This window comes from Chiloscyllium plagiosum, unplaced genomic scaffold, assembly GCF_037043375.1.
Source record: "Chiloscyllium plagiosum isolate Xiang-an unplaced genomic scaffold, Cpla_swu_hap1 HiC_scaffold_8, whole genome shotgun sequence".
Taxonomy (NCBI): Eukaryota; Metazoa; Chordata; class Chondrichthyes; order Orectolobiformes; family Hemiscylliidae; genus Chiloscyllium; species Chiloscyllium plagiosum.
In genome coordinates, this window is record NW_028270146.1 from 117,437,317 (window position 1) to 117,458,437 (window position 21,121).

Sequence of the window (21,121 nt, forward strand, 5' to 3'; positions counted from 1 at the left end):
ATCTTTCATTCCTTGGTCCACTGACCCCGTTGTTGAAGAGCCCCTTTGATAACCATATTCACTGCACACGACGCTATTAATTTGATCATCTGCAAACTTACTAACAATGACTCCTATATTCTCAATCAATTTGTTTATGTCGATGATACATATCAGTGGACCCAGCCCCGATCCTTATAGCACACCGCTGGTCACAGGCCTCCAGTCTGAACAACAATCCCCTTCCACCACCCTCTGTCTCCAACTGTCAAGCCAATTTTGTATCCAGTTGGCTAGCTCTCCCTGATCCCATGTGATCTAACCTTCTGAACCAGTATATCATGCTGAACCCTGTCAAAGGTCCTGCTGACTTTAGTGTAGACAATGTATGGTCACCACTTCAACAAAAGCAATCAAGTTAGTGAGACCTGACTTTGTGCTGACGAGCTTTCATCAATCCTTGCCTTTGCAAATGCATGTAACTCCTGCCTGGCAGAATCACTTCCACAACCTACCCATCACTGACATCTGGCTAATTGGTCTTTAGTTCCCTAGCATTCCATCATAACATTTCTCAAAAAATGGACCAAAACTATATTCTTGTCATAGTTGTACAGCATGGAAACAGACCCTACAGTTGGTAGAAAAGATAATCTCAAACTAAACCCATCCCAGCTGCCTGTTGCTGGCCCATATCCTTCCAAACATTTCCTATTCACGTACTTATCAAAATGTCTGAAAAACGTTGTTATTGTACCCACATTCACCCCTTCCTCAAGAACTTCATTCCACACTCAAACTGCCCTTTGTGTAACAATTTGACCCTCAAGTCATTCTTTTGAAGATCTCTCTCCTCTAACCGTAAAAATGTGGCCCCTTCTCATGAGACTCCCCCATCCTGGGGAAAATGCAGCTACCGATAACTCTATGTAAATCTCTCATTATCTTATAAACTTCTACAAGGTCACCTCTCAATCTCCAGGCTCCTGTGAAAAAAGACTCAGCGTATCCTGCCATTTTTCAGAACTCAAGCCTTCCATACCCAGCAACATCCTGGTAAATCTCTTCTGAACCCCCTGCAGTGGAATAAAATCCTCCCTATAACTGGGCGACCAGAACTAGGCAGAGGATTGCAGAAGAAGCCTCACTAATATCGGTACAATCTCAACATGACGTCCCAAATCTTCCACTCAGTTGACTGAGCAATAGTCAATCATGTCAAGCACTGCCTTATCCATCCTGTGATGCAAACTTCAAGAATTATGTACCCAGAGGTCGCTCTGCTCTGAAACACTAACCGAGGCACTAACATTAATTGTATAAGCTCGACCCTTGTTTGTTTTACCAAATTTATAACGTTGCATTTATTCAAATTGAATTCCCTCTACAGTTTTTCAGCCCATTCACTCATCAAGATCCCTTTGTAATCTTAAAAACTTCCTACACTGTCAACTATTCCACTCTCCAAACTTCCAGCCCATCTCACGTGGCTGTCAATTGTACAAATACCTTTGCTCGGGGCTCCACAATTTCTTCCCTAGCATCGCCTGTCTTACAGTTAATCAGGCCCTGAGGCTTTCCATACCTTTGTGTTATAAAGCTTCCAGCACTACCTCTTCTACAACATGGACTCTTTTCAAGTCATAGAGATGTACAGCATGGAAACAGACCCTTTGGTCCCACTCGTCCATGCTGACCAGAAGATCTAAATACATCCATCCCATTTACCAGCATTTGGCCCATGTACCACTAAACTATTACAATTCATATTCCCAACCAGATACCTTTTAAATGTTGTCATAGTATCAGTATCTGTTACATTCTCTCTCAGTTCATTTCATACACGCATCACCTTATGCATGAAAAAACTGTTCCTTCGGTCCCTTTTAAATCTTTCCCCTCTAAACCTAAACTTATGCCCTCTAGGTTTGGACTACCTAATCCCTGGGAAAAGGCCTTGAATGTTTACCCTATCCATACCCCTCATGTTTCTATAAACGTCTGTCAGGTCACCCCTCAGTCTCCGATGCTCCAGGGAAAATAACCCCAGCTTATTCAGCAACAGCCCTGGCAACATCTTGTCAATCTTTTCTGAGCACTTTCCAGTTTCACAACGTCATTCCTAGAGCAGGGAGGCTGGAATTGCAGAGAACTCCAATTGTGGTCTAACGTATTACTCTTGTTCCCTGAGTTCCCCAGTCTTTGTCCACGGTAAGTCCTGGAGTGAAAAAGTTGTTTAGGGTCTTAGCAAATATCCTACAGTTCCACACATCAATTGCCTCATTGATCTTTAAGGGCCATTATTTTGTCTCGAGTTACTCTTTTACTCAATATATTTATACAATCACTTTTGGATTCTCCTTATCCTTCTCTGCCGAGGCTATTTCATGTACCCTTTCTGCATTCCTGATTTCCACCCACAGTGTATTCCTCCAGCCCCTGTGATCCTCGTGGATTCCCTTGACCCAGCTGGCTATACCTGACATGTGCCCCCTTTTCCTTGACCAGACCCTCAATAGACAGCCAGTGTTTCCGAATGCTGTCAGCAGTGAGCTGCACACAAACAGGAACATGCTGGTGGTGATCGCTCAATTTATAATACTTTTAAAATATTCTCACTTGCCAGACTTCCCTTTCCCTGCAAATAGACTCCCCAATCACCTTTTGAAAGGTCCTGGCTAATACGATCAAGATTGATCTGGCCCCATTTTATAATTTGAACTTGTGGACCAGGCCTGTACTTTTCCAAAGCTATTTTCAAACTAATAGAACTGTGGTCACTTTGGCTAAATGCTTTCCCACTAAGCCTCCGTCCCTTTCCCTACCTTATTTCCCAAGGGGAGGTCAGGTTTTGCTGTTTCTCTTTTCAGGCCACTTACATATTGATTGGGAGTTTCTGGAACACAGTTACCAAATTCCTCCCTTGCAAACGCTGAACACTGGCAGTCCCAGTCTAGGTTTGGAAAGTTCAAAACCCCCTACCATAACAGCCCTATTATGATGATTGGTATTTAAGATCTCCCGAGATATTTAGAACATAGAACAGTACAGCACAGATGTTGTGCCGACCACTGATCCTCATGTATGCGCCCTCAAGTTTCTGTGACCATATGCATGTCCAGTAGTCTCTTAAATGTCCCCAATGATCTTGCTTCCACAACTGCTGCTGGCAACGCATTCCATGCTCTCACAACTCTCTGTGTAAAGAACCCGCCTCTGACAGCCCCTCTATACTTGCCTCCAACCAGCTTAAAACTATGACCCCTCGTGTTAGTCATTTCTGCCCTGGGATATAGTCTCTGTCTATTGACTCTATCTATGCCTCTCATTATCTTGTATACCTCAATTAGGTCCCCTCTCCTCCTCCTTTTCTCCAATGAAAGGAGTCCGAGCTCAGTCAACCTCTCTTCATAAGATAAGCCCTCCAGTCCAGGCAGCATCCTGGTAAACCTCATCTGAACCCTCTCCAAAGCATCCACATCATTCCTATAATAGAGCGACCACAACTGGACGCAGTATTCTAACCAAAGTTTTATAGAGCTGCAGCAAGATCTCACGACTCTTACACTCAGTTCCCCTGTTAATGAAAGCCAAAACACCATATGCTTTCTTAACAACTCTGTCCACATGGGTGGCCATTTTAAGGGATCTATGTACCTGCACCCCAAGATCCCTCTGTTTCTCCACACTACCAAGAATCCGATCCTTAATCCTGTACTCAGCTTTCAAATTCGACCTTCCAAAATGCATCACCTCACATTTATCTAGGTTGAACTTCATCTGCCACCTCTCAGCCCATCTCTGCATCCTGTCAATGTCCCGCTGCAGCCTACAACAGCCCTCTGTACTGTCAATGACACCTCCAACTTTTGTGTCGACTGCAAACTTGCTGACCCATCTTTCAATCCCCTCATCTAAGTCATTAATAAAAACTACAAACAGTAGAGGCCCATGGACAGATCTCTGTGGAACACCACTCACCACAGACTTCCAGGCAGAATATTTTCCTTCTACTACCACTCGCTGTCTTCTGTTGGCCAGCCAATTCTGTATCCAGACAGCTAAGTTCTCCTGTATCCCATTCCTCCTGACCTTCTGAATGAGCCTGCCATGGGGAACCTTATCAAATGCCTTGCTGAAGTCCATATACACCACATCCACAGCTCGACCCTCATCAACTTTTCTAGTCACATCCTCAAAAAACTCGATAAGGTTTGTGAGGCATGACCTTCCCCTCACAAAGCCGTGTTGACTGCATTTAATCAAGCCATGCTCTTCCAGATGGTCATAAATCCTATCCCTCAGAATCCTTTCTAACACCTTGCAGACGACAGACGTGAGACTGACTGGTCTGTAATTGTCGGGGATTTCCCTATTTCCTTTCTTGAAGAGAGGAATTACATTTGCCTCTCTCCAGTCCTCAGGTACGACTCCAGTGGAGAGCGAGGATGCAAAGATCTTCGCAAGTGGCGAAGCAATTGCATTTCTCATTTCCCAAAGCAGCCGAGGACAACTCTGATCTGGTCCGGGCCTGGCAACTTGTCAATCTTAATGTTTGACAAAATTTTCAGCACATCAGCTTCCTCTATCTCTATCCATTCCAGCATGCACACCTGCTCTTCAAAGGTTTCATTCACTACAAAGTTTGTTTCTTTTGTAAAGACAGAAGCAAAAAACTCATTTAGGGCTTCCCCCTACCTCCTCAGACTCCACACACAAATTCCCTATTCCTGATCGACCCTACTCTTTCTTTGACCATTCTTTTATTCCTCACATAAGTGTAAATTGCCTTTGTGTTCTCTCTAATCCGTTCTGCCAAGCCTTTCTCGTGCCCCCTCCTGGCTCTCCTCAAACCATTTTTGAGCTCCTCAGTTTCTCATGTTTGTTCCTCAGTCTCCCACTCATTATTAGACGTCAGCAGTACCGTCATGTCAAAGTGATGACCCATTCTTATTTCTCAGCTCCACTAACGTAGCTTCACTGGGCGATCCCACAGGAATATCCTCTCTAAGTACTGCTGTGATGATTCATGCAATCAAAACCCACCACCACGCATCCTCTCTTGCCTCCCCTTCGATGCTTCCTGCAGTCTCTCTACCTTGAAACAATGAGTTGCCAGTCCTGCTTCTCCCTCAGCTGTGTTTCTGTGATAACTATAATCTCCCAGTCTGATGTTCCAGTCCATGCCCTGAGTTCATCTTCCTTAGCTGTCAGGCCCCTTGCATTGAAATACATGTAGTTTAATAACCAGTTTTCCCCCATTCCCTGCTATGTTCTTGCCTGCCTTGCCTTTTGAAATCACTGTCTTTAACTTGTGTACCAGCCTCAATCTTCTTTCTGGCCTTACGACTGTTTAAGGTCCAACACCCTGCCAGACTAGGCTATATCCTCTCGAGCAGCTCTAGCAATTTACCCCACCAGGATGTGGGTCCCTCTCCTGCTCCCAGTTCAGGTGCCTTTCCCACCGTGTCTCCCTGTGCTGACACCTTGGGCGGCACGGTGGCACAGTGGTTAGCACTGCTGCCTCATAGCGTCAGAGACCCGGGTTCAATTCCCGCCTCAGGCGACTGACTGTGTGGAGTTTGCACGTTCTCCCCGTGTCTGCGTGGGTTTCCTCCGGGTGCTCCGGTTTCCTCCCACCATCCAAAAGATGTGCAGGGTCAGGTGAATTGGCCATGCTAAATTGCCCGTAGTGTTAGGTAAGGGGTAAATGTAGGGGTATGGGTGGGTTTCGCTTCGGCGGGTCGGTGTGGACTTGTTGGGCCGAAGGGCCTGTTTCCACATTCTAATCTAATCTAATCTAATCACCTTCAGGGATCTGTGGACTAGTCCACCAAGGTCCCTGTATTCCTCAGTACTCCGCAAGGTCCTACCATTAATTATGTCTGTCCTTCGCTTATCGTACCTCCCACAGAGTATTACCTCGCCTCGATCAGAACTAAACTGTGGGTGGCACGGTGGCACAGTGGTTAGCACTGCTGCCTCACAGCGCCAGAGACCCGGGTTCAATTCCCGACTCAGGCGACTGACTGTGTGGAGTTTGCACGTTCTCCCCGTGTCTGCGTGGGTTTCCTGCGGGTGCTCCGGTTTCCTCCCACAGTCACAAAGATGTGCGGGTCAGGTGAATTGGCCATGGTAAATTGCCTGTATTGTTAGGTTAAAGGGGTAAATGTAGGGGTATGGGTGGGTTGCGCTTCGGCGGGTCGGTGTGGACTTGTTGGGCCGAAGGGCCTGTTTCCACACTGTAAGTAATCTGATCTAATCTAAACTCTGCTGAGATTATCATCCAATTGACATCAGACTGCAGACGGAGACTATCCTCCTCACTGTGAACAACACCCTCACCTTTCATGTCATCTGCAAACCTACTCTTGATACCTTCTGCTTTCACTTCAAAGTTACTATTTGACAGAATAAGCAGCAATGGTTCCTGCACAGATCCCTGTGGTACATCCAATGGTGAAAGTATTCTGTCCACCAGTTTTGCATCCAATTTGCCAACTTGCCTTGGAACCCAGTCCTTTTGGACCAGCCTTCCATGATGGATCTTGTTAAATGACTTATTCAAGTCCATGTAAACCACATCATCTGCACAGCCCTCATCAATATACTTAAGCACCATTTCAAAAAAACTGAACTGAATTCCTCAGACAGTATCTTCCTCTGCCAAATCCGTGATGACTAAACCGAGTTGATCCTTACCTTTGCAAGTGTTGATTCATCCTCACAATTGTTCCCAATAATTTCCCTCCCCCTGCTATCAGACTATCTGCTCTGTAATTACCTGGCCTATCCCTGCTGCCCTTCTTGAACAAAGGAACCACATTAGCGATCCTCCAGTCATTCAGCACTTCACCTGTGGCCAGCAAAGTATTATATTTATCCACCAGGGCCCCAGCAATCTCTGGGTAATTAGCATGGGGTCAAAGAATGCTGGTCCAGGCAGTGACACCCACATCCCATGAAAGAATAAATAAAAATACATATGTCCCTCCTTACCTCTGACACACCTCACAGCTGCAGCAATCCTTACTGGCTTTGTAACACCATTCAGGTCCTGACCACTCTCTGTAACACTCTCACCACCTCCAGCACCTTCACCTCTCCCTGTTCCTATCGTGTCATTAAACCCTGACAATGATTTCCCCTTCCCACTGCCCTCCCCCTGCTAGCAGACCCTTTACAATCCCTTCAAAATTTACTCCTAAAACACCCTCTCATTTCAGGATGTTAAGTACTTTGTAGTGATCTTCTCAGCCTGATAATTTAATATGATCCATTTTGTCCTGAGTGAGGGACCAGTGGGGATTTCTTGCTGAGTTTTTGTCTGTTTCAGTGGAATGACCTTTTGAGTGTTTTACACTGTTCCTTCAAATGTTTTCCACTGTTCATTTACAGACACATATTTCAGTCTGTTTAGCCTGTTTACCTTGGTCAGTTCTCCTCTCCAACTCATGTAGTTGTCTATTTTTGTTTCTAGTTGTAGCTTGTCCTTTCTGTGATTTACTTTAAAACTTTATATTTCTTTAAACTGCACTTTATCACAATTTCACAGAGGATCTCTCCAGGTGACATTACTCATTCACTACGTTTCATCACACAACGGTCGCTCTGAGATAGTTATGTCCCTAGCCAGTCGCACAATTTGTTATTCAAAGAAACACTGAAAACTAATTCTCTGAACTCCTCTTCCAATATCACTCTTGCCAGTGTGACTGTCCCACATTTTGTGAATATTGATGTTTCCCAAAATTATCACAATGTGTTTGTTAAAAAAATTCCAATGAGTTCCTATGTAATGCAGTGATGAGCAATGGAATGCTGTTTGGTGGCTAAAACTGTTCTGCTGCTTGTGTCCTTGGCAAGTAGTCGCCAGAATTTACATTCAGACTGACTCTACTTCATAACCTGAGACCAAATGCTTTCTCTGTGATGCCTTGTTTTTCCATTATTGTTAGTGTTACCCATTTTGCCTGAGTTTCCACAAGGTTGTGATCCATTGAATATCTATGTCCACCTTTTGTTCACCCTGTAACCATGTCTCTCTGGTGTCTAAATCTCTTTTATATCAGTGTCACAAATCTATCTGCCTTATTGATAAGACTTCGTCCACTCAAAAAAAAGACATAATTTACTCTTTCCCACAATGTCCTGTCAGATACCTATTCACTGATGTACAGGTTAAGTTAAACTCTGTCCCTTTCGGTTCCTTTCTGCTTGTCTTCAGCCACATTCCCATGCTGTTCCGATGCTTCACGTTTTCTCTTTGGATTTGGAAAGCTCCTTTCACCTGGACCCTGTCCCTGCATCCTCTCTGTCAGTTTAAAGCCCTGCCCATAAACCTACTGACGTGATTGGCCAGGACACTGGTCCCAGCACTGTCGCAGTGGGACCATCCTATTGGATTTTTTTATAAATCAGGTAGGGGATGGGGGTGTCTCTGGCTGACCAGCCTTTACTGCCCAGCCCTAGCTGCCCTTGAGCTGAGTAGCTTGCTTGGCCATTTCAGAGGGCAATTGAGAGGCAAACACTTTGCTGTGGGGATGTTGTGCAGACCACGTGAGGATGATCAGATCTCGTTGTCGAAAGGACAAGTGGGCGGCACGGTGGCTCAGTGATTACCACTCCTACCTCACAGCACCAGGGTCCCAGGTTCAATTCCAGCCGCGGGCGAATGTGTGGAGTTTGCACATTCTCCCCGTGTCTGCGTGAATTGCCTCCGGATGCTCCGGTTTCCTCCCACAGTGCAAAGACTTGCAGGTCAGGTGAATTGGCCATGCTAAATTGCCCGTAATGTAAGGTGTATTAGGTCGAGGGAGATGGGCCTGAGTGGGTTACTCTATGGAGGGATGGCGTGGACTGGTTGGGTCGAAAGGCCTGTTTCCACACTGTATGGAATCTAATCTAAGGGATTGTAATTTTTGTACATCAGCAATGGTTTCATATTTGTTTATGGATTGTTAATTGCTATTTTTAAAATTATTGATTTTAAATTCCACCATATCTTATGATGGGATTCAAACCTGCCTCCCCTGAACATTAGCTGAGGTTTTGGACAAATGCCCTAACAATAAAGTTACTAGGTCATCACTTCATCTGCTCACTGGTTGCTCATCTCTGAGCACTGATACATGAAGCTAAACCCATTCTTCCAACATGATTGTGTGATCCTGAAGTCTTCCAGCACTCCGGTGATATCACACAGTCTCTCTCCATGTGGTATCCCTCACTGTGTGGGTCTAATTGCTGCCTCTGTCTGTGTCTCTCACTCTTGCAGTTACTCCAGATCCTGAGCCAACAGAATTCTCCACTCCAGAGAGACGCAACAGCACAGGCCAGGGATGGAGTTTGGGATTTTCCAGATCTCTGTGGGGCTCATTTCCATTCTCCTTGTGTAACCCTCACTGAATCAGTCTAATTTCCCATTCTGTCTATCTCTCTGTCTCCTGTAGGTTCTCAGGAAGTTACTGACTCAATAGACTTCCCAACTGCTGTGTGTCTCATCCATCACCTCAATGAAGATGGTTGGTCAGCCAGAGAGACAAAGGGCAGGGAGATCTGGAGCCTTCAATAAATCCTGCAGTGAGGTAAGATCACTCACAGTGCATAGAGCAGGGAGCAATGAGAGGGCTCCAAACATTGGCTAACAATACATGATATAGATACAGTGCTGGATGGGGAGCACAGTTTAGACACACCCCATGCTCAATCACCACGTCTACTTTAACTTATGTTACACTGAGACAGCATCGGGAGTTCATAGTTATCAATCCAGCCCTGCGCTGTCTTAGTGAGCATCAGGACAACAGAGGTTAAAGCAGGCCTCCGATGAGAGGTTGGGAATGTTGCCTGGGATCTTTCTGTTCTGTGTTCTCCCTCCAATACTGTACTAAGACTCACTACTTTGCAGCACTCTATCTATGCATGGCTTGTGCACTAGTGTCTTCAGTCATTTTTAACTCCTACAATAGTCCCTGTCCCTGTAACCTGCTCCATTCGTGATTAGTCCCTCCACATATTTGAGATGTACTGCACTCCAGACTACCATCCGCATCGCTGTAACTTGCTTCAGTGTCTACACCATGCCTTATTTTGATACACTAATCCTCTTTAACTGGATACAGAGTGATACAGCACGGAAACAGAACCTGTGGTCCAACTCCTCAATGCTGTCCATGTGTCCTAAACTGAATGAGTCTCATTTCCCTGCATTTGGCCCTTATCTCTTCAAACCTTCTCGTCTCAATGTACCTGCCCAAATGTCTTTTCCGTGTTGTAATTGTTCTTGTTTCTCCCATGTGCCTGAGGCTGTCTGTTCCATCTATGCACCATCCTCTCGAGATAATGTTCCCCCTCAGCTCCCTCTTAAAATCCTTGCTCTCTCACATCCCGTTTATATCCTCCAGTTTTGGACTCACCTACCCTTGGATATTCACCATTCTTAGGCCCCGCATGGTTTTGTAAAACTTTATAAGGTCACCCCGTGGCCTCCTCTGCCCAAGGGAAATATGTAGGACAATGTTACAAATATCTCTAACCTATGTAACAAAGTGCTGGCCAATGTTGGCAAGTGTGCCAAATGCCACTTTCCCCACCCTGTCCACCTGTGATGCCATTTCCAAGGAACAATGTAACGACACCCCTTGCTCTCTGTCTCTCTCTCTCTGTCTCTCTCTGTTCGACAACACTGCCCAGAGCCCTTCCATTAACTGTGTTCATCCTCCATGGTTTGTCTTAACAAACTCCAACAGCTGAATTAAACTCTATCTTTACTGCCCACGACACCATTAATTTGATCATCAACAAACTTTCGCACAATCACTCATATATTTTCAACCAAATCGTTTCTGTAGATGATGCACATCAGTGGACCCAGCCCTAATCCTTTCTTTAAATAATGGAATAAAACCATATTCTTGTCATGGAGCCATACAGCATGGAAACTGACCCTTCAGTTGACACCCAACATAATCTAAAACTAAACTCTTCCCAGCTGCCTTTTGCTGGCCCATATCACTCCAACCCTTTCCTATTCACCTGTTTATCCAAATATCTTTTAAATGTTGTAATTGTACCCACATCAACCCCTTTCTCAGGAAGTTCATTCCACACTCAAACCACCCTCTGTGTAGCAAATTGCCACATATCCTTTTTTGAACATCTCTCTCCTCTAACCTTAAAAATGTGACCCCTCCTCTTGAGACTCCCCCATCCTGGGGAAAAGGCAACTAGCATGAAATCGATCTATATACCTCATTTTTTCATAAACCTTTATAGCATCATGTCTCAACCTCCAGGCTCCAGTGAAAAAAGACTCAGCCGATCCAGCCATTTTTCAGAACTCAAGCCTTCCATACCCAGCAATATCCTGGTAAATCTCTTCTGAATGCCCTGCAGTTTAATAATATCTTCCCTGTTAACTGGGCGACCAGAACTGGACAGAGTATTGCAGAACAGGTATCGCAAATGACTGTCCAATCTCAACATGACGTCCCATATCCTCCACTTAATGGACTGAGCAATAGTCAGGCATACCAAGCACCGTCTTATCCATCCTGTGATGCAAGCTTCAAGAATTATGTACCTGAACCCGGAGGTCCCTCTGCTCTAAAACACTAACCGAGGCTGGAACATTAATTATATAAGCTCTACCCTTGTTTGTTTTACAAAATGCATTGCCTCGCATTTATTCAGATTGAATTCCATCTCTAGTTTTTCAGCCCATTCACTCCCTTCATCAAGATCCCTTTGTAATCTCAGAAAACATCCTTCACTGTCCATGATGCCACCCTCCAGCCTGCCAGCCCATCACACATGGCTGTTAGTAGTACACATACCTTTGCTAGGGCTCCACAATTTCTTCCCTAACATCCCACAGTGTCCTGTGATACACTTAATCAGGTTCTGGGACTTGCCATACCTGTGTGTTTTAAAATCTCCAGCACCACCTCTTCAATAACATGCACTCTTTTCAAGTCATAGAGATATACAGCATAGAAACAGACCCTTCAGTCCCCAACTCATCCAGGCTGACCAGAAGATCTAAATAAATCCATTCCCTTTTCCAGCATTTGGCCCATATCCGTCTACACCCTTACTATTCAGATGCCCATCCAGATACCTTTTAAATGTTGTAATTGTATCAGTCTCCATTACTTTCTCTCTCAGCTCATTCCATACACACATCACCATGTGTGTGAAGAAGCTGTCCCTTCAGTCCCTCTGTAAACCATTCACCTCTAACCTTAAACCTATGCCCTCTAGTTTTGGACTCCCCAACTTCTGGGAAAAGGCCTTGAATGCTTACCCTATCCATACCCCTCATGTTCATATAAACCTCTGTAAGGTCATCCCTCCGTCTCCGATTCTCCAGTGACAGTAACCTCAGCTTATTCAGCAACAACCCGGGCAATATCTTGTTAATCTTTTCTGAGCCCTTTCAAGTTTCACAACATCCTTCCTGTAGCAGAGAGACTGGAATTGCAGAGTACTCCAATTGTGGTCTAACGTATTACTCTTGTTCCCTGAGTTCCCCAGTCTTTCTCCACAGAAGTTCTGGAGTGAAAAAATAGTTTAGGGTCTTAGCAAATATCCTGCAGTTCCAAACATTGATGACCTCATTGATCTTTAATGGATACTATTTTGTCCCGAGTTACTTGTGCACTCTTAGTATACTGATACAATCACTTTTGGATTCCCCTTTCCTTCTCTGCTGAGGCTATTTCATTTAGCCTTTCTCCATTCCTGTTTTCTACTCAAAGTGTATTCCTGTAGCCCCTGTATATCCTCAGGGATTCCCTTGATCCAGCTGGCTATACCTGACATGTGCCCCCTTTTCCTTGACCAAACCCTCAATAGACAGCCAGTGTTTCCGAACGCTGTCAGCATTGACCTGCACAAAAACAGGAACATGCTGGCGATGATCGCACAATTTAACTCACTTTTAAAATATTCTCACTTGCCAAACTTCCCTTTCCCTGTAAATAATTCCCTTCCCTAATCACATTTTGAAAGTTCCTGGCTAATACGATCAAGATTGGTCAGGCTCCATTTTATAACTTGCATTTGTGGACCAGGCCTGTCCTTTTCCAAAGCTGTTTTCAAACTACTAGAACTGTGGTCCCTTTGGCAAAATGCTTTCCCACTCACATCTCAGTCCCTTTCCCTACCTTAATTCTTAAGTGGAGGTCAGGTTTTGCCCCTTTCTCTTTTCAGGCCATTTACATATTGATTGGCAGTTTTCTGGAACACAATTACCAAATTCCTCCCTTGCAAACACTGAACACTGGCAGTCCCAGTCGAGGTTTGGAAAGTTCAAAAACCCTACCATAACAGCCCTATTATTATGGTTGATATTTAAGATGTCCCGACATATTTGTTCCTCAGTCTGCCACAGATTATTCGGGGTCAGCTGTCCGATCGTATCAAATTGATGTCCCATTCTTATTTCTCAGTTCCACTAACATAGCTTCACTGGGCAATCCTACAGGAATATCTTCTCTAAGTACTGCTGTGATGATTCATGCATCAAATCCCACCATCACACGTCCTCTCTTGCCCACCCTTCGATGCTTCCTGTAGCATCTCTACCTTGAAACAATGAGCTGCCAGTCCTGCCCCTCCCTCAGCTGTGTTTCTGTAATAACTATAATATCCCAGTCCCATGTTCCAATCCATGCCTTGAGTTCATCTTCCTTAGCTGTCTGGCCCCTTGCATTGAAATAAATTCACTTTAATCATCAGTTTTCCCCCATTCCCTGCTATGTTCTTGCCTGCCTTGTCTGCTGAAATTGCTGTCTTTAACTCGTGTACCAGCCTCAATCTTCTTTCAAGCCTTATGACTGTTTAAGGTCCAACACCCTGCCAGACCAGGTTATATCCTCTCAAGCATCTCTCACAATTCACTCACCAGGATGTGGGTCCCTCTCCCGCTCCCAGTTGAGGTGCCTTTCCCACCCTGTCTCCCTGTGCTGACACTTTCAGGGATCTATGGACTTGTCCACCAAGGTCCCTGTGTTCCTCAGTACTCCGCAAGGACCTACCATTCATTATGTCTGTACTTCGCTTATCGTACCTCCCACAGAGTGTTACCCCACTTCGATCAGACCTAAACTTTGCTTAGATTATCATCTGATCGACATTGGACTGCAGACGGAGACCATCCTCCTCACTGTGAACAACATCCTCACCTTTCATGTCATCTGCAAACCTACTCTTGATAACTTCTGCTTTCACATCCGAGTTAATAATGTTCAATGGTTCCTGCACAGATCTCTGTGGTACACCCGCTGGTGAAAGTATTCTATCCACCAATTTTGCATCCAATTTGCCAACTTGCCTTGGAGCCCAGTCCTTTTGGACCAGCCTTCCATGTTGGATCTTGTTTAAGGACTTAGTCAAGTCCATGTAAACCACATCATCTGCACTGCCCTCATCAATATACTTAAGCACCATTTTAAAAAAAACTGAACTGAATTCCTTGGACAGTATCTTCCTCTGCCAAATCCGTGATGGCTAAACCGAGTTGATCCTTACCTTTAAGTATCGATTCATCCTCAAAATTGTTCCCAATAATTTCCCTCCCCTTGCTGTCAGACTATCTGCTCTGTAATTACCTGGCCTATCCCTGCTGCCCTTCCTGAACAAAGGAACCACATTAGCGATCCTCCAGTCATTCAGCACTTCACCTGTGGCCAGCAAAGTATTAAATATATCCACCAGGGCCCAAGAAATCTCTGGGTAATTAGCATGGGGTCAAAGAATGCTTAAACTTTATTGCTGGAACAGCACAGCAGGTCAGGCAGCATCTAGGGAACAGAAGATTCGACGTTTCGGGCACATGCCCTTCTTCAGGAATGCTTGTCCAGGCAGTGACACTCACATCCCATGAATGAATAAATAAAAATACATATGTCTCTCCCTACCTCTGCAAACCCCTCCAGCTGCAGCAATTCATACTGGCTTTGTAACACCATTCAGACCCTGACCCCTCTCTGTAACTCTCTCACTACCTCCAGCACCTTCACGTCTCCATGTTCGTATCGTGTCAATAAACCTTGACAACGTTTCCCCTTCCCATTGCCCTCCTCCTGCTAGCAGACCCATTGCAATCCCTTTAAAACTTACTGTCAAACTCTCTCTCACTTCAGGATTTTAAGTACTTTGTGGTGATCTTCTCAGCCTCATAATCTAATATGATCCATTTTGTCCTGAGTGAGGGACCGGTGGGGATTTCTTGCTGAGTTTTTGTCTGTTTCAGTGGAATGTCCTTTTGTTGAGTATTTTACACTGTTCCTTCAAATGTTTTCCACTGTTCATTTACAGACACATATTTCAGTCTGTTCAGCCTGTTTACCTTGGTCAGTTCTCCTCTCCAACTCATGTAATTGGCTACTTTTGTTTCTAGTTGTAGCTGTACTTTTCTGTGTTTCACTTTAAAACTTTATATTTCTTTAAACCTTTATATTTCTTTAAACTGCACTTTATCACAATTTCCCAGAGGATCTCTCCAGGTGACATTACTCATTCACTAAGTTTTATCGCTCTGAGACAGTTACGTCCCTCGCCAGTTGCACAATGTGTTATTCTAAGAAACACTGAAAATATTCTCTAAATTCCTCTTCCAATATCAATGTTGTCAGTGTGATTGTCCCAGACTTTGCGAATTTTGACGTTTCACTAAATGTTCACCGTGCCTTTATTAAAAATTCCAATGAATTCTTATTTATTGCAGTGATGAGCCATGAAATGCTGTTCGGTGGTCTAAAACTGTTCTGCTGCTTGTGTCTTTGGCAAGTAGTAGCCAGAATTTACATTCAGACTGACTCTACTTCATGATCTGATGCCAAATGCTTTCTCTGTAATGCCTTTCTTACCCATTATTGTTAGCGTTACCCATTTTGCCAGAGTTTGCACAAGGTTGTGAACCATTGAATATTTATGTCCCCCTTTTGTTCGCCCTGTAACCACATCTCTCTGGTGTCTAAATCCCTTTTATCTCTGTGTCACAAATCCATCTACCTTGTTGCAGAGACTTTGTCCATTAATAAAAAACATAATTTACTCATTCCCACAATTTCCTGTCACAAATGGATTTGCTGATCTACAGTTTTAATTAAACTTTGTCCCATCCTGTTCCTTTCTGTTGTCTTCAGTCACATTTCCATGCTGCTCTGATGCTTCACATTTTCTCTCTGGATTTGGAAAGCTCCTTTCACCTGAAGCCTGTCCCTGCATCCTCTCTGTCAGTTTAAAGCCCTGTCCATAAATCTACCAACGTGATTGGGCAGGATATTGTTCCACCGGAACTGTGCTGGGACCAATCTGAATGGTTTTTAATAAAAAACCAGGTATGGGATGTGGGTGTCTCTGGCTGACTAGCCTTTATTGCCCATCCCTTGCTGCCCTTGAGCTAAGCAGTGGGCTTGCCCATTTCACAGGGTAATTGAGAGGCAAACACTTTGCTGTGGGTATGTCCTGCAGACCACATGAGAGTGAACTGTTGTCTTTCTCTGAAGATCAAATGTTTGGATTTTTATCAATTCTTATTTATGGATTGTTAATTCCAATTTTTAAAACATATATTCATTTAAAATTGCACATGGTTAGAAGTTAGAAAGAAGAAGAGGGGTGGTCACTTTGTTGGGATTGTATTGTAGACTGTTGTAGACCCAACAGATACCAGAGGAGCAGCTGTGTAGAGAGATTGCAGATAACTATAGGAATAATAGAGGAGTGCAGGCTGAAGATTTTAATATTCCCTGTATTGACTGGGCCACCTCTAGTATAAAAAAAAACTGGACGGAGGGCAATTTTTCAAATGTGTCCAAGGAAGGTTCCTAAATCAATATGCAGAGGGCCCTACTCTCCTCAGGCAGGTGCAACATTGGACCTCCCCTCAGAAAATGAGGTCGGGCAAGTGACTGAAGTGTCATTCAGAGAGCACTTTGGGTCCAGTGCCCACAACTGTCTTCGTTTTAACATAGTTATGGAAATAGATCAGCAGGTCCACAGATTGACGAGGAAAACTGAAACAGGGCCAGATTTGGGGCCATTCTGCAGGATCTGGCAGGCGTCAATGCTGTGAATTTAAAATTGCACAACGCCCAGTTATAATCCAACTCGCTTTGGAAGCGCTGGTGATCACTGTAACAGATGAAAGGCTTAAACTAAATTTGTTTGATATTATATTCCATGACACTGCCATCCTGTTGCTATAAATTCTGTACCTTAGGATTGTGCTCCATAACCACCCGATGAAGAAGCAGTGCTCTGACAGCTAGTACTTTCAAATAAACCGGTTGGACTGGAACCGAGTGTTGGGTGATTTTTAACTTTGTCCATCCCCAGTCCGACACCGGCACCTCCACATTATGATTCTAATCGATCGGGTGGGTCTGTTTGAAGGAAAAGGAACAACTGGCAAATGGGAGACTTTTCAAAGTGTGATCTCAAGAATCCAGGACCCGTATGGCCCCAGTGGGGTAAAGGGAAAAGCTGGCAGGGTTAGGGATCCTTGGCTGATGAGGGATAATAAGGCTCTGGTCTTGAAATGAAGACTGCATGCATTGGGTTTAAGCTATCCGTATCTACATAAACTCTTCCATTCTTAAAGACACGATCAATCTATGGAGACCCCACAATCCTCTCAGTCCCTGTAACACTCCCAATCTGCAGAAGTCATTCCAATGCCTGTGACTCTTCGATCCAGTTCCTACAAGACCCTCTATCTATGTAATATCTTCCCATTGCCAGCACCCACCCTGTCAATGTAAGCTCCTCCAGTGTCTCCATCCATCTACTCATTTCCGTAATCTTCTCCAGCTCTTACATGTGTAACATCACCCTCCCTTACAACTCTTCCCACTCTGACCAATCTGGAGGAAGTTACTAATGCTCCCTAATCTGTGAAACTGTCTCCAACCAAAATTGCTGTGAAACCACCACCAGTCCCCACAACCCTCTGTCTCTGTTACCTCATACAACCTTAGCAACGCCTCCTCTTTATGTCTCTTCATTCAGACCCATCCTCTCCAGCTTCCCGAAACCTCTTCCTGCCATCATAACCCTCGCTATTTAGAACATAGAATAGGACAGCCCAGTACAAGCCCTTCAGCCCTTGATATTGTGCTGACCTTTTATCCTACTCTGAAGACTAAACTAACCTACATACCCTACATTTTGCTAAAATCGCTGTGCCTATGCAAGAGTTGCTTAGATGCCCTTAATGTGTCTGAATCTACGCTCACGGCTGGCAGTCCATTCCACGCGCCCACCACACTCTGTGTAAATAACGTACCTCTGATATCCAAGCTAAATCTTCTGCCAATTACCTTAAAAATATGTCCCCTTATGATAGCCATTTTGCCATGGGAAGTTGTCTCTGGTTATCCACGCGATCGATACCTCTCATTACCGTGTACACTCTATCATGTCACCATTCTTCCTTGTTCACTCCGATCTGAAAAGCCCGAGGTTCCACAACCTACCTTCAATGGGCATGCCCTCCAGTCCAGGCAACATCTTGCTAAGTATCGTCTGTCCTGTCTTTAAAGCTTCCACATCCTTTCTCTAATGGGGTGAACAGAACTGTTCACAGTATTCCAAGTGTGGTGTAACTGTGGCTCTATAGAGCTGCAGCAAAACCCTGGATCTCTTAAACTCAAACCCCGCTAATGAAAGCCAACACACCATACGCCTTCTTAACACCCTCTCAACTTGAGTAGTATCTTCAGGGACACACTGTTCGTGCACACTGCTAAGTATCCTGCCTTTAACCATGTAAAGTTTTTTTTTCTGCAGAATCCTCCAATCTGAAACCATCCCTATCTTTGTAACTTCCTCCAGTCCCTACAACACTCATAAACTGTGAAACCTCCTCAAGTCCCTATATTCCTAATGCCTGCAAAATCCTCCAGTCGCGATATCCCTCCCTAATTCTGTAAATGCCACCGGCCTCCAGTGCCTTTCTGGGGAACATTGCAGAGGAAGGAAGAGTTGTAGAGTCCGGGCCATGTGACAGAGGTAGGAAGGGCTGCAGAACCTGGAGGATGGTACAAACATGGGAAGGGACGTGGGTCCTGTAGGAGTGTAGAGGGAGCGGGATTCATAGAGCCTGCAGGCTGGAACCAAGAATGGATTACGGAAACTGAAGGATGTTATGATTTGAACCACAGATCATTTTTGATTGGACCATTCAGCCCCTCTAAGAGTCAAAGAGATGTACAGCATGGAAACAGACCCTTCGGTCCAACCCGTCCATGCCGACCAGATATCACCACCCAATCTAGTCCCACCTACCAGCATCTGGCCCATATTCTTGCAAACTCTTCCTATTCAAATATCCATCCAGATGCTTTTGTATCAGCCTCCATCACTTACTCTGGCAGCTCATTCCATACACGTAGCAACCTCTGCAGGAAAAAAGAATGCTCCTTAAGTCTTTTTTATATCTTTCCCCTATAACCATAAACCGATGGCCTCCAGTTCTGGACTGCCAAACCGAAGGATAAAGACTTTGTCTCTTTACCCTCTCCATGCCCCTCATGATTTTATAAACCTCTATAAGGTCACCCCTCATAGTTTTGTAAACCTCTATAAGGTCACCCCTCAGCCTCGATGCTCCAGGGAAAACAGTCCCAGCCTGTTCAACCTATCTCTATAGCTCAACCCCTCCAATCCTGGCAACATCCTTGTAAATCTTTTCTGAACCCTTTCAAGTTTCACAACATCCTTCCGATAGGAAGGTCACCAGAATTGCACATAATATTCCAAAAGTGACCTAACCAATGTCCTGTACAGCCGCAACATGACCTCCCAACTCCTGTACTCAATACTCTGACCAATCAAAGAAAGCATACCAAATGCCGCCTTCACTATCCTACCTATCTGCGACTCTGCTTTCAAGGAGCTATGAACCTGCACTCCAATTTCCCTATGTTCAGCAACACTTCGTCAGACCTTACCATTAAGTGTATAAGTCCAGCAAAGATTTGCTTTTGCAAAATGCAGCACCTCGCATTTATCTGAATTAATCTCCACCTGCCATTTCTCAGCCCATTGGCCCATCTGATCCCATTGTAGTCGGATGTAACCTCTTTCACTGACCACTGCACCTCCAATTTTGTTGTCAACTGAACACTTACAAACTATACCTCTTATGCTCACATCCAAATCATTTATGTAAACAATGCAAAGTATTGGACCCAGCACCGATCCTTGTGGCACTCCACTGGTCACAGGCCTCCAGTTTGAAAACCAACCCTCCCCCACCAGCCTCTGTCTTCTACCTTTGAGCCAGTTCTGTACCAATTGGCTAGTTCTCCCTGTATTCCGTGAGATCTAACCTTGCTAACCAGTCTCCCATGGGGAACCTTGTTGAACGCCTGAGTGAAGTCCATATAGATCACATCCACCGCTCTGCCCTCATCAATCCTCTATGTTACTTCTTCAAAAATCTCAATCAAGTTTGAGAGACATGATTTCTCACTCACAAAGCAATGTTGACTATCCCTAATCAGTCCTTGCCTTTCCAAATACATGTACATCCTGTCCCTTACGATTCCCTCCAACAACTTGCCCACCGATGTCAGGCTCAACAGCCTATAGTTTCCTGGCTTTTCCTTACTGCCTTCCTTAAATAGTAGCAACACGGTAGCCAACCTCCAGTCTTCTGGCTCTGATGTCCTGTTTCTATAGATCTTTACCAGAATGGGTGAGCACAGCTTCAAATTCCCAGGCTGTGAGATGTGAATTCCGATGTGAATCTATTTGCCCGTTCTGTCTGTGTGACTGACACTGACCTGGTGGTGCTCTGGTAGAAAGCACTCTCCGTAACATCCAGATCCATGTTACTGACCAGAGCTCACCTCATCAAAGCCTCCATTTGGAATGTTCTTTATTTTAACATTTTTAAATGGCAGGTTTGTGAGATGCAGGTATTGAGGAGTTGTCATTTTTGAAAGAATGAAACTTTTGTCATTGACCCTGACCCATGCAATGGGGATTCATGGATTCTGTTGTTCTCTGCAGACTATCACTCAGAGGATTGTATCACCAGGGAATCTGAGTGCAGATGGTCTTTGCCTGGTAGAGTGTGAATTTACCAGTTTATGTCGGCTAGGGCACAGTGTTGCTGGGCAAT

General features: G+C 44.6%; 1 long non-coding RNA gene across 1 annotated transcript in view; it reads left to right on the plus strand.

Annotated features, from left to right (window-relative positions):
* The window catches only part of LOC148149535 (uncharacterized), a 74,516-nt gene that overhangs the window by 27,788 nt on the left and 25,607 nt on the right, over nucleotides 1-21,121 (plus strand). Inside the window, exon 4 of the long non-coding RNA XR_015758003.1 lies at nucleotides 9,432-9,566. This is a non-coding gene — a long non-coding RNA (uncharacterized LOC148149535). The remainder of the gene's footprint in view (nucleotides 1-9,431; nucleotides 9,567-21,121) is intronic.